This window comes from Astatotilapia calliptera, chromosome 14 (genome assembly GCF_964374335.1).
Source record: "Astatotilapia calliptera chromosome 14, fAstCal68.1, whole genome shotgun sequence".
Taxonomy (NCBI): Eukaryota; Metazoa; Chordata; class Actinopteri; order Cichliformes; family Cichlidae; genus Astatotilapia; species Astatotilapia calliptera.
In genome coordinates this window covers 18820678-18835884 of record NC_137435.1, presented here as the reverse complement: position 1 = coordinate 18835884, position 15207 = coordinate 18820678, and the positions used below count along the sequence as shown (strand labels likewise).

Genomic DNA, 15207 nt, shown 5'->3' with positions numbered 1-15207 from the left:
TCACTAGTTTGAGCTGATGTGCTGTCCAGGGTATTCTGTCCCTTTTGACCAATGATCACTAGCTTAAAAAATATCAATCTGAAGAAATCTTTTTACACCACTTTCTGTAAATAAACCTTAAATCGATGTTTCTTCAGTAGAAGATCCTGTGTTAGTCACTTCAACAAATAATTATCACAGCTTCTGCTTTGTTTGAAGAAGAACATTAGACGGCAAAACTAAGCAAAATACATCTTGTCACACATAAAGAGAAAATGTCAGATTGAATGATCAAGTTCGGCAAAATGGGAATTTAACCTTGCTCTCAGCCCGAGTAAAGTTTAACTTAAAATGATGAGTGAGAGAAGCTAAATGAGGGAAGCTAGTCCAAAAAAAACTAGAAACTGGAAAAAGGCAGTGTACCGTACTAGAAGTAGTTGGTAAGTGACTTTTCTCCAACTTCAATAATTTTGTGGATCTACACTCAAAAGCACTGAGGTGAGTGCCTTGACTACTGCTCACTAGTATGGGTGGAAATTAGAAAAGTGGAGAGGAATACCTGAGTGCCATTAGAATGCTGTGTTTACCATGAGAAGGACATTGTTAATGTAACCTTGAGTGAGCAACTCCACCAGCCATATTAGCACAATGAATATGCTAAACATGACCCATGGCTCCAAGAATGAAAACAGGAAGCCTCCTCAGCTGGCAGACAATATTTAACCTTTTTTTTCTTTTGTTTTAAATGCATATTTAATGCATACCAACTATGTGTGAGCATTCAGTCGTGTGTGTGTGTGTGTGAGCAAGCTGCAGTGAAGACTAAATGAAGTGAGGCAGATGCAGAGCACGACAGCGCTGTTCCTTCCTACTCGCAGGAAAAGAGACTTTGTTAAGGACTAATGATTGTCACTCTGTCCCCTCACTGAGAGGCAGAGAGTACCTGATGATAATTAACCTTCAACATAATCAGCTAAGACCTCAAAAGCACCATCAAACAAACCATGAGGGCTGGGTCATGTATAAAATTACAGTATGCAACACACCTGTAAACTAAATGAAAATGAATACCCAAACATCTGTGATACCCCTCACTTCACTGAACAACAGTTACTCATAGTTTTATGTTACACCATACCAGTACCAGATTTGCTTTCAGACCTGCCTTAAATCTTCATGGCATTGATTAAACAAGCTGTTGAAAACACTCCTCAGAGACTTTGCTCCATATTGACATGACAGCGTCACACGTTCCACCACATCCAAAAGGTGCTCTTGGGTTGAGATCTGTTGACTGTGGAGGCCATTTGAGTACAATGAACTCATTGTCACACTGAAGAAACCAGTTTAAGATGATTTGAGCTTTTTAACAAAGAGTATTATCCTGCTGCAAGCAACCATCATAAGAATGCCACACTGTGGTCGTGAAAGGACGGACATGGTCAAAAGATTACTTGGGTATTTAAACAATTCTCATTTGGTAGTAATGGGCCCAAAGTGTGCCAAGAAAATATCCCTCATAGGATGGATGGATCCTCGCTTTTATGTTGTTTTTAGCAAAATCTGACCTTACCATACGAATGTGTCAACAGACATTAAGACCCATCAGTTGGACAACCTTCTATTGTCTATCTAAGCTGACAGCTGTGGCACCCAATGTGGTCTTCTGCTGTTTAATACATCTGCTTCCAGCCTGAACATGTGTATTCAGAGATGCTTTTCTGCATACCTTGGTTGTAACTAGTGGTTATTTGAGTTAGTGTTGCCTTCCTATCAGCTCCAAGCAGTCTGGTCATTCGCCTCTGACCTCTGTGAACTGCAGCTGACTGAAAATTTTCTCTTTTTCCAGACCATCCTCTGGAAACCCTACAGATGATTGTGCAGGAAAATCCCAGAAGATCAGCATCTTTTGAAATACTCAGACTAACAACCATTCCCCATTGTGATGTTCAATTTGAACTTCAGCAGGTCATCTTGACCACGTCTATGTGCCTAAAAGCTTTGAATTGCCACCATGTGATTGGCTGATCAGATATTTGCATTAACAAGAAGATGAACTTGTGTATCTAACAAGAAGGACAGCAAACACAAGCATCCCAGCAGATTTAAACACTGTCCATATAAACACTGACTGACCACAGTGTGTGAAAGCAGAAATTCTTAAAAATTAAGAACATGGGTCACCAATTGACGATAATAAATTTTTTAGTAGATGCTGTACTTCCTTCCTCTGCCTGACCTCTCACCGACCCAATAACAATAATTCTCAGCAGAATTTGTATCCATTTGTGCCGACGTGTTCATCTGTTAGATTACAATGAACATTTCAATAAATAGCAGGCTCTTGTTTCTGCAAATGAGGTGTTCACCCTTCCCTCTACAGCACTGCTACCATAATAATCATTATTTGTTTTGCTAGTAATCGTGTACCCTTTAAAAAGCTGTAGCAAATGAAGGCCCTTGAATTACCATAGTCATAAATATTCATCACTACAAAATTCTTAATTTAGGAATTTCTAGAGTATTATCAGTGCTGCAGCTAACCGGGGCGGCTTTTCAGTAATTGGAGCCCGTGTTAGAACATAAATTCACTTATCCTAGTCTAGAGGTCAGCGAATAACAGTCTGTGAGAAAAATGTGGCTCATGGCCCAGCTGTAAATGTTACATAAATTACAGGAGGTATGCATATAAAATGGATAATGTGAGAGCTATTAATAAGTGCATAACAAACAATAAGATATATCGACAGTAAAAAGTCAAAATTAAGGTCTGCAGTGTGTCTCCACCGCAACAAAAGACCAATGTAGACCCAAAATATATTGAAAAACTGCTGTAAACTGCCCCGCGGTGCGCTATAAAATCATTGGAACTGTTTTGTAACGCACCCCGCCGCAAACAAGCGAACTCCGGAGAACACAAACAAATAAATAGAAGCCAGCGAGAGGTAAAGTGAGCTGCACTCCACCCATCTCAGAAATGAAACCATAAAGCACAGCCATGAAATTTACAAACGCAAGCAGAGGAGTTGAATTTGACCAAATAAAATTGTGTAATTGACCAGCATGCACACCTTCTCCTGGTGCGACACAAAAACAGAACCATCGCGCCTTAACCCACGACACTAAAAATAGAAATCCACATCTGTGTGAGAATCCAAGTGGAATCCTCCCACCCACTTTCAAACATCTGTGACAGAGACTTTACCTGTGGGCCACTCCTGTGCAGCTGGTCTGGGACCTGGAAAAACCTGGTTTGTGGAGACCTGAAGCTGAATTGGGTTGGATATAACCAAACTGAATTCTTTTTTATTTTAATCTGTCACAGGTGGATAGTTAAGCTTAACAGTAAATGGAGACATTTAAATGAATTAAAGGCACCACTGAAGTCCTACCAAGCCAAGTCATAACAAAATTATACCCAACATATGCTTGCTTTTCATGCATATGAGGCTAAAGGAATACAGTTTGGCAGTGTTGGAAGATTAAAAGGAAGAGGTGAGGGTGAAATGTGAGAAGATTATCTCAAAATAAATTCCACTAGACCTGAAGCTGTTTCAGCTTGCTTTGTATGCATAAGAGGGCAGTTAAAAAAAAAAAAAAACAACAATTAATGAACATCACTTGGTTGTTTTAATCCCTAAAAGCTTTTAGCATTGTTTTGGCAATAAAAAACAAACTGGATAAAATGAACAACCTTCGACAGTAGCATATAAATTATATATATGAAATTCACTGTAGTCAGAATATGTGCAGCTTTGCTGCTAAATTTAGCTAAATGCTTAGCGAGATGCTAATTGCGGCTAATATTAGCATTAGCCCAGGAGAATGCTTGCGGCTAATTTAGTCATTAGGGTTTAAAATGAGGTTCGAATAGGCAGTCATACACTCACTAGATTCACACTGAACTTTTAGTCTGCAGGTGATGAGGGGATACATCTCCAGTACAAAATAATTTCCCCCAAGGATCAATAAAGTATTCTGATTCTGATTCTGAAGGCTGAACATAATTTTCCTAAATTTAGCCTAATGGAGTAAGCTTTTCAAACAAAATGTGCATATCACCCACACTTTTAAGTGTTCAAATAATCTTGGTGAAAATGACACATACTCTGCTGAAAGCACCTGAACATGTCCTGCTTGATTTAATGATACAAACCCACAGCAAATTAGAGAAAATGCTATACCCCAAGCCTAGGAGTGGAACTTGCATGAAGTGTGAAGGTTTATAATCCAAGTACATTAATAAATGCTTATTTTAGCTGAAGATCAGTGTCTAAAGGTTTGTACATGTGTTTGACAGTCGTTATCTGTGCAATAAATCCTGAGCCACCTCTCATTACTTCTAATTATACATTTTTGTCATTTTTTAAAGCGGTCTTGAGCAGTAATTCCCCAACATTTCTGAATGTTTTTCAAAGTTTTTTCCTTTTTCAGTCCTTGCACCTGACCTTTTTTAGAGGAAATATCTGTCTCTTAAGCCACTTAACACTTAACTGTGAATAATTCAAGAACAAAAAAAGGCATCTCATCTGGAGCAGATGAATAGTGTCTAAAAGTCATGTCCATAAGAAAAAATCAGACCCGATACAGTCACTTAAGCTTCATCAGGTCTCAGTGGAAGGGTGGTTGTCAACAAGCCATTCTTAAGAAAGGGAAATGGAGAAAAAGCAGCAGTATGCCAAATTACACAACAACTAGACTACCGGTAAATGAGTGGCAACAGGTCTCATGGAGTGATGAATCCAAATTTGAAATTTTAAGTTCAAATTCTTGTCAATTGTTATATGACGGGGGTATGGAGAAAGGTAAAACAGTGACTGACTACGGCCACATGCAAATCGTGGCGAGTGCTACATTTCAAATTGGTGGAATTATGAACAAAGAAAAGTGCCATCAGATTTGAATCCACCGTGCAATACCATCTGGAAAGTGCCAGACTGTGACAAACTTTTTTCAGCATGACAATCCCAAACACACAGCTATGCAGTAAAAGCATACCTGGACAGAAAAACACACAGTGGATTCAGAGTTTTGTACAGTAAGTGATATACAGCAATCTGTGTGGAGTTTTCATGTTCTCCCTGTACTCCTGTGTGCTTCCTTCTACAGTCCAAAGATGTGCAAGAGTTAAGGTTGGTGATTCTAAATTGGCTGTAGAGGTGAATCTTTCTGTTTCTCCATGTGTCAGCCCTGTGACAGACTGGCAACCTGTCTAGGGTGGATGTGTATGTATAATTTAGCTACCTGGCAGTACTGACCAGTTATTTGTATGACTGTCTGCCCCCAAACACTATATCGCTTGGAACAAAATCTGAATTATAACTTGCAGCACAATAAATAGTTCATATGTACCCAGTTTGTGATTACATATAAACCTTTCCAAGAGTATCTACAATCCCAGTTATGGGCTGTCAAACTAAAGTGTTCTTTTCAGGCATCAGCTGTAGCACTTGGCATCCAAATCCCGTGAACTTGAATTGCCAAGCTACAGATAAAATTATGAACGTGAAATTGATTCTGTTGCACAAATATCTGACTTATAACAAGAGGGAGAGCCAGCTAAGCAGTTTGTGGTTATGGATGAAGCATTTACTCATTCTGAGATCAACAAAAAAGTACTTGAGCTTGCAGAAATGCAAACATCAGCTGGCACAAACAGGTGGTTACCTTGTGCCTGCCAATCAAGTTCTCAGGAACTATTTTATTTTTGCAAAATGGCAAAAAAAAAAAAAAAAAAAAAAGCTCAGCAGAAATGATATATTTTTAAAAGAAAATAAAGTACAATTTATCATAAATTACTTCTCAATGGGTTGCATTGATGCTGTGGAAGGCAAAGCCACATAACACAAGACCTGTGGAATTGAAAATAGACGCCTGTCTTTGTGACACGAAGAGACTGTGAAGTCTTTAATGGACAGAAGCAAAACAGCTCTTTTTTACCCTGTTTGTAACTGTGACCCGCCATTATCTCTGGTCACACCGAGCACACATTTCAATTAAGCACTGCATCACTGCACATCACATTAATTATAAGAGACTATAATAAGTCAGGGGTTTTTCTACCATCATGCTATAAATAACATAAAAAGTCTGAGGATGCTACGGGCAGAGCCAAACTCAGGCACCAAACTGAACCACAAGGTGGAGCCAAAAATGAGTGCGTGTGTTTTTTTTAGCCATCTCCTTCTGTGTATCTCATTTCATCTTCACGTTCATCCGTCCCTTCTTTATTCCCGTGTAATTAAAAATAAAACAATAACAAAAAAACGAACGAGTACAAGTATATCACTCCAAGTCTGTAAAGAGCATAAATCAGCATCTAACTGGAGTAGAGCAGCCAGCCTATTGATCACACCCTTGGTGAATTTAACACTTGGTCTGAATCAGCCCACTTAAAGTGAATACTTTCTCCTGTCATTCGTCACGACTGAAACGTCTGCGACTTCTGCCTCGTATCCAGCAAATGATGTTTGATTGCTTATTGAGCCGCGCTCTCAAGTCACTGCTGCACAAGGACAGTTTCCATTCAGCCCTGCGTGCAACAATTAGGCTCCAGTTCACCAACGCAACTGGCTCATTAAAACCAGTAACATACAGACTCACAGGGTACAAATCGCCAGCTTAAGTATTTGGTATCAGACAGGTTAAACCCCCCGTTTAAGTAGTGACCAAAGAATAGTCCGTGCCTTAACTTCTGATCTACAGATCCAGCAGCATTAAATGTTTAGTCATTCGTTGCCGCATCTTACAGCTTCTTGCTTCCCCCCCCCAACTGCCGTTAAACCCGTTAAGAATGGTTTCTGTTGCTGCATATATTGCTCTCTTCACATCTTAATAAGCAGTTTCCCTTACCTGTGCTGCGTCTTGTCTGCGTTTCCAATATTCTCCCTTACTTTTGCATTACGTCCGCTGCCCAGAAATACGTCAATTTGCAAGAAAAAGCGTAATTGAAGAGTAACTCAGTTTCCCTCTGTATAGTTCTCTGGATCTTGCTCCGCGTCTCCCTCCACCACGGAGACTCCCAGGGCAGATAAACGGGCAGATAAAATGCGTTACTGATAAGATCAAGAGCAGTCCAGTTTAAATCTGATCTTTGGATGACCAAATCATTTCCCGCTTTATAGGACAGTGGAAAAACAGCCACATCCCCGTTAGTTGGAAAATCCCTCCTCACTTTATCTCCCGGAGAAAAGCAGTGTCTTTTTCTTCCCCCCACACACACCAGCGAGCAGTTTTACTCTCCCTGCTCAGCCTTTAGAAAACCAGTTGCCTTAAAATCTGATAGGCCCGCTGAACTGCAAGGTTTATCTGTTGGGATTATTCTAACGGCACCGGTGATGCTGCGTATCCCGCATCCCACTTACGGGCTGCGGCTGAGGTAAGAGCGAGCGCGGAGGAAAAAGCCAGGGAACGATCGCGCTTTGTGCGGTGCTCCTCCAAACAAACGTACCTGTGAAACCCTCTCTGTAGAAAACACCTATTTTACATTGTGCTGTATGTCAGACGCACTCGTGTACAGTCGGCTGTATCCACTGCGGTCCGGTGGAAAGATGCAGGGCAGACTGATAGAGGTGCGGGCGAAGTCTCCCCTTCTTCTCATACGCGCTGCCGCGCACACGTTCACAGAGGGGGGATTTTTTTTGTGCTGTCCTCAGACGTGGAAAGGAAGATGCTCCTGACTCTTAATGTATTTATAGCAGTGTGTGTGTGTGTGGGGGGGGGGACCTAGAATAACACAAACTACAGATGACAAAGAAAAGGTCATCTGACATTACAGGAACATATATAAAAGAGGGGAAAGTCTATATTATTCATGTTCTAGCTTTAATATAATCTTAAAACCGGACAGGATTAATAGGATTAAGAAAAAAGCCTCGGAGTGAAACTGATTATTTCTAGGATTATTTTTCTTACCTGCTCGCTGCTCTCATGGGTCATGCTGGAAGCACATTTTAACTCCTTTAACCCATCGATACGTTTTCCCAACCCTCCTGAGCAGGTGGAAATTGTTTTGAAAAGTTCCCACTGACTTTATACCCAATCCACAAACAACTCTACAGCTTTGACTTGCACTTTTGCATCTGTCAGCGTGTGTAAGTGCTTCTAATGGATGAACAATTTAGTCACACTGCTGCTTTGTCTTGCTCTCTGTCTAGACTGGTGGGTAAGAATGTTTTTCAAACATCTCCAGCACTCATCAAGACCCCACAGAGGCCACCAGTTCACTGTGGCGAGCTGTGTTTAAAAGGATGTCAGTCCTGTAACCCCTCCAGATGAATCACAGGGCCCCGGTGGCAGTAAATGTCTGTTTAAACACCAAACGCTTTAGTGCAAGGTGAAGGTTGATGTAATTGCTCATGGGAGCTGCGGAGGGACAGACGAGAATAATGTCTTGACATTTTAACCCCACCCTCATTGCGTCCACCAGTCATGCTGTCATCAAAGTGGGGAAGCTGCCGAGAACTGCTAAAGACAATTTCCTACAGTCTCACAACTGTGTCATATACAAGCATATAGGAGGGACAGAGAGAGAGAGATGTTCAGGGATTGTTTTTCCCAGGATGGGACCGATGGGATGCCTTTTTAGTTGCATTGCTTTCGGATCTCAACTTCTCAAGGGCTTCATTTCTTAGAAATCACTTGCAGGTGTGTTTAGCTGTAGCCCTAGGAAGAAGAGCGACTGAATGAATTTTATGCACAAATACCACAGTAGAGTTACCACATCCTGAAGTGCTTTATCACTGGTGCAATTTGCATACCACACAGTCAGCTATGCGTTGAGTAATTTCTGATCTATTATTGATGAAAAATGAAATCAGCATGCCTAAAGCGGGACTCAATGAAGTGGTACCCGTCATCCACATTCCATTATATGTGGCCAGAATGGAAATCTAATAGGATATTTGCGTTGAGTAATTCAGGCTGGGACTTGATATTAATTTTTCATAAGCCCCATGGGACAAACACAAAGATATGCCGAATATGTATTTGCTACTCTCTAAACGTATTGGCTAAATCACTGTTATTATCTTACGCCTATCAGGAGTTTGTACCTGCTAACACAAAATCCAATCAGGGCAGGCGGATCTGTCACAGCATAGGTAAACCAGTTCTTTAGACGTGTAGAGATGCAGCAGGACCTGCATCCTTTTTTATTACATGCACACTTCTTTTTTGTGTCACAACCCAGCTCATAGCTAGTGACACATAAGGCAAGACGAGACAGGCTAAGATGCCGTTTATGAGAAAAGATTAGGACAAAGAAAAACAAACACGAGGATGAGTAAGAATGTGGTGGTGGTGACAATGGAAAGCAAATTACAAACAAGCAACAAACCAGGAGGTGGAGATTTTAGGAAGGAGTCACAATATTACTGACTGGAACAAATGATGAGTTAAGACCCTCTTCTGAGGGCGTTTATCATAGTTCATCATAGCTCACGTAAAAATAACTGCAGTAAAAGTGATAATAAATGTCTTTTTTTTATTATTTTCTGACATTGTCTGCTAATGTGTTTTCCCAACTTGTCTACTGGAGACACTCGAGGCTACAACGACAACAAGTTTAAATTTCCAGCATTGTTTTTATCATTATGTTACACTGCGCTCACACAGAGGCGTGTCGTGAAAAATGAGACTTGTCTCACTGAAATTGGACAATAAGTTCATTTCAGGACACAAGTGGTGCAGATTCACACATTTTATCTGAACATAGTAAGGGAAATGGCAAATTCTTCTAATAATGCAGGGTCATTCATAAGACCAAAAAAATGTTGGGAATGTAGGCTAGATGCCAGAGATTATTAGCTAATTTTAGCTTTCGGAGCCATAAATCTGCTGCCGTATCACTAGCTGTCAGCCCAGGAGCTGATGTACTTCATTATTTTTCTGTTCTGGTTGAATTGGGCGTCATTGTTTGTTTACAGTACCGCAGAGCTCCAGAGAGCAAGGCAGAAGAATGTCGCCTGTCAATGGCCAGAGGCAGCTTATATTCAATTAGAATATTATTATAAAATGATGTAAATCAGCCTTTTATTGGGCTGTAAATTCTGTTCCACTGTTACATTTACCTTTTGGTGACAGCACAAAGACAGAGGAAGGAAGACAGAGTAGGTATAGGGTGAGAAGGAGAGAAAGGAACTTAAAACAGGCAAGCATAGACATGCAGTCAAAGTTAACAAAAGTTACAAAGCCAGTCATTGATGTTGATTTTACTTTCTAAGTAGAAGATACTAATGGACATGAATGGTGCCGTTTAGGGTGTAATTCACATCACCTAAACAGGATGGTTTCAAATCTGTTCTCCACTTCTTGAGTTGTGTAGCTGACATCCTGTTCTCATTCTGCACAATAAAGGGAGAGTTTGTAAGAATTGGAAAACTTTAAGGTAAAGTGAAATCAGCTCTAGTACCAATTCGTTTTTCCAGGTGTTCGGAGTGGCACTGTGATTTTTCATGATGTGCTGCATGTTTCTCCTCTAATCTACTCTGCTACAAATTGTTCTTCAACTTACTTTTGAAAATTATAGTCAACACAACTGAGCCTTTGCCTCAAGTTTAATAACTAAAATGTCTATCCTAAAGGCACGTGTTATACACTGCAATAGGTCATCCAACTAATTAGTTTGCTTTTGGTGGTAACATTGTAACACGTACCCAGTTGAATTGAAGCTTGCAAAGGGGAAAGGGATTGTATATGTTTGCAAGCAGCATACTCCATTAATATCATGAATATTAACTGCAAGACACTGTATGACATTATGATTGGGAGCTGAGCCCCTATAAAGGTCTGATCATAGAAACGCCCCTGACTGGAACCCATACTGACCTAATGACCATCCATTCCTTCAGAGTCCTGCAGGAGGAAACCCTACAGTGACAAGAGGAAAGCAAGTGGCCATAATGCTCATCAGCCTGGCATCTACTGTACAATTCCTACAGGACAAACTCAACCAGCAACAGTTTGGCTGGGGATTTATGCTAGCAGTAGCTAGTACAGCCCTGAGCCACTAGCCTCGAGCTGAGATGGAGGTGATGAGTGAGCTGCAGAGGTCTGGTCTTGCTCATTGCTCCAGACATTGTTGGTTTTCAAATGTGTAGTCCTCAGACTCAATTGACTCAACTGATATCTCCTGAGGGAATTATTAGATTTCATGGAGCTGCCTCCACAAGCATTGAAGACTTAATATTGCTTTTCCACATAGCTCATGCAATACCGCTTCCAAAGGCCCATTGATGGTGGGTAAAACTGGCAGAGTGCCTCTTTAAATTCCCACAAAATTTTGTATGGGGTGACTTGTTCTAGCATTAACACAATGTTTGGGCTTTCTCCTTGATTAAGAGGAAAAATCCTGTCCTGGAGACCAATGTTAATGTTAATGAAATAATCGTTATTACACTTCTAGTACTTCCATAAATTACTAAAGTCAGGATGGTTGCTCTCTGCAGTGAGCAAACACACACATAAGCAATGTTTCAGTTACAATATTAAAACAGATCTCACAAGCAAAGATCACAGGTCTGCAATGAGATAAAATATGTTTGACTGCACCTCTCACCTAATTACTCTGCAAACTCCTTAAGTTTGTCTTAATTATATTGATTAAAATATTAGTATTTCTTTGAGTTTGACTAAAATGTGCACTAAAATACAGAGCAGTTATTTCATACACAATAGTAAAATAATATTACTGCAAAAAGGGAAAGAAATAAACTAATGAAAACATTTTTAAACAAGTTTAAGTGGCAGTTTTACTCATATGGTCGGATCATTTTAATAATAATATCCTACTGACCACTGGTTTCCAACACACAGCAGTCTGCTTTGATTCTATGATTTTTTAATAACAGTAATAACAGTGAACACATTTCAAAGTTGTAGGTGTAGAAAGAGCACTACTGCGTTTTTAAAAACAAACTTCAACATTCCCATGCTGTCAAAATCTATTTTAATAATTCCTTGATCACTTTAAAAATATCTGTAGGTCTCCTTTTTGCTACATCTCAGACCTTTACGCCTCATTCGAAGTAGTCTGTAATCTTTGGGGCTGAATTTCCTCAGGCTAAACTGAAAACAAAAAGAGAACAAGGATGCCTTTAATCTTCCAATATTGCTTTTCCCCTACTTTGCTGTATTTGTCTTTCATGCTTTCGTAGAAAAAAAAAGAGTATGTTTGGATAAAATGCTCTGTGAATCACATTTGCTGGTAAGACTTAAAATCCAGCTGTGCCCATAAAGCAGCGGCTCACGCAGAGTTTGATTTAAATAGCACACTGAAGTCAGAGCATGAGTTAAACGGCACAATATAAATGTGTGTCAATATCAATTTCCCTTTGCAGCTAAAAAAAACAGAATCAAAATGTAAATATATATTTTTAATGGAAGAAGATATTTTTGTTTCATATTTTCAGTTAGGACATTTGGTTTGTCACTAATCTCACCTATGAACATACTGGTGCAGTCACACCCACTTCGTTTTAGAGGCCATGAGAAGGAGCGGTTCAGCATTACTGACACAGCCAAACGCTGAAGACATATGAAAATGCACTGCCAATTTTTCCACAGGTCACTGCAGTGCTAGATAGCAATTCAGTGTCCAAATAACCACTGAACAAGACCGATTTTCTGCGCAGAGCTGTAGCTTAAGAGTGCTTAAAACTTGAACCACCATATCTGATGTCCCATTTCAACAACAGCCGCAGAGGTGTGCGTCTCCTGAAGTGAGATAGAATGTTAATGGAGCATGCGGGGGGGGGGGGGGGATCCTTTAACTGTGGCTGAAAATCTGACTTGTGGAACTGGCACATTGACAGCTGCATAGCATTTGCCGAGACGTGGGGAAGTAAGCTCTAGTGACTACGTTGCACCGGCGCTGAGGAACATAGTCACTGAAGCAAGATGGAAAATCAGCCCTGTAAAAATAGACGTGTTCATAAATATAATGCATTCAAGCAATCTGAGAGTCTCATCCATCTGCCATTAGTGCGAGTGAACTCTGTGCGCCTTTATTTATGTTTGTGCAGCCACGTGTGATTCCAAACAAGCCATATTTGCTTGAGAGCCATTTTGTAATTAGGCAGTACACTGGCGCTGCAATAAGCGTTATTGACAGTCTTAAATCCCCAATGAGCTGCAGGAAAGTGTGGGTGGGATGGATGTGAATAAGGCTGCTGATGCTGATATGGCAGGACAAGGGTACAGTCACCTCGCTATGATGCGAACAAGGGTGCGTGGTGCGAAGCACAAAGAATGATACATTTATGCTGAAGTCAGGCTGTGGGTGCATCCCCACTGGTGTATCGATTGAAGGAAGCTGGCGAGGTGCGCTAACAGCGAATAAAATTTACTGACAAATCAGAACACGGATTGTCAGCAATTTTTCTCATTAGCATTCAAAGCGTCGTTCTATTGACAACTGCTTTGGCATCGACTACCTTATACACTTGTCAGCCCGAGAGGTTCCTTTTCTGTGAGGACTGGAGTGAACTCTGCACTTAACTTTGCTAACTAGAATCAAATACCGCTCATCATGCTGAGTAAATTTGGTCTGCGCTTATTCTGCGGGCCGATTGAATTCTTTTCAAACAGCTTCTCGCTATGAGCAATGGGCGCATTCGTGAACTGACAAAAACGAAGCACTTTTGGCTGGTTAGCTTAACAGATTTTCTGAAAATGCCATTGAAGAAGTCACACTTTTTGATTATTTTAAAGGATTTAGACATATTTGAGTTTTTTGCTGGTAAAGCCCATCTCCCACCCTCTGAGAATGTTAAATATGATCATTATACATTTAGTGATGTATTTTGAATGTTATTGAGAAATACTTCCCTTCTAAAACCATAATTCTAGAGCATTTGAATACACTGTATATGCTCATAGCACACTTTATTAGTTACAGCTTGCTTGAACCGAGTTGGACCCGCTTTGGACTTCAGAACTGCCTTAATTCTTCATGGCATAGATTCAACAAGGAGCTGGAAACATTTCAAAACTGAGGCCTGGTGAAGGCCATTTGAGTACAACGAGTTCATTGTGGTGTTTGAGAAAGCAGTTCGAGATGATTGGACCTCTGTGAGATGGCAGCCATCGGACGATGTGTGCATAAAGGGATGGGCATGGTCAGCATGTAGGCCCTGTTCTTTAAACGATGCTCAGTCAGTACTAAGGGTTATGCACCACACCATTACACCACCAGCCTGAACTGTTTACACGAGGAAGGATGGATCCATCCTTTCACGTTGTTTATGCCAAATTCAGACTAGACAATGTTTTCTATTATTCTATTGTAGCCTCAGTTTTCTGTGTTAGCGGCACCTAATGTGCTCTTCTGCAGCTGTAGTGCATCTTCTTCAAGTTTCAATGTGTTGTGTGTTCAGAGATGCTCTTCTGCACACCTCAGTTCTAACTAGCTTTTCTTGTTTTGTTTGTTTGAGTTACTCCTGCCTTCCCATCAGCACCAAGCAGTCTGGTCATACTAGTCTGACCTCTAGCGTCAACTAGACATTTTGACCCCTCACTGGCTAATTTTTCATTTTTAATTTTCAAACCTTTCTCTGTGAACTCCAGAGCTGATCCCAGTAGATCAGCAGTCAGCCGGTCATGCAACAAGGTCACGTTCAAAGTCACTTAAATCACTTTTCTTGCTCAGCATGATGTTCATTTTAAACTTCAGCTAGTCATCTTGAATATGTCGACTTGTCTAAATGCATTTAGTCGCTGATTAGATATTTGTGTTAACGAGCAGTTGAACAGGCGTACCTAACAAAGCGGCCTTTGAGTGATGTCCCACACTACTTGTGGAAAAAGCAAGGAAGAAGTCTCTTTTGATGCTATACAAAGTTTTCATCCTTCATCACTTCACACTCCTCCAGCTGTCCTTGAGCTGTGATGTTTTCCTTTTGCTCAGAGTCAATATGTCTTTTATTGAGGCATATTTGTTCCAGTAGAATCTTTGCAAATAAATAAATAATCAGAATCCTGTTGCACAGATGGTTATTCTGTATTTCATACTCCTCGGGGATGATCAGCTTTCAATCACAGTCCACCTGTCGGAGCCCTCTGGGAATAGGAAAATGTATCTGGTGCCTCAGAGATAAGCACACATCCATAAATACAAACAGGTGACAAATTAAAGAAAAGATCACCATCGTATATTAGTTAGTAAGTTGATGAACCAGTGCAGGACACTAGAGCAGCTGCAGTCCACAATTTAATCGATTCTTTAAGGTG

At 40.5% G+C, this 15207-nt stretch overlaps 1 protein-coding gene across 1 annotated transcript in view; it reads right to left on the bottom strand.

The window, feature by feature from the left end:
- The window catches only part of grik4 (glutamate receptor, ionotropic, kainate 4), a 372203-nt gene extending 364617 nt beyond the window's left edge, over positions 1-7586 (bottom strand). Inside the window, exon 1 of the mRNA XM_026191921.2 lies at positions 6832-7586. The gene's annotated coding sequence lies outside the window, so the exon portion shown is untranslated. The remainder of the gene's footprint in view (positions 1-6831) is intronic.
- Between the last annotated feature and the right edge of the window lie 7621 nt (positions 7587-15207).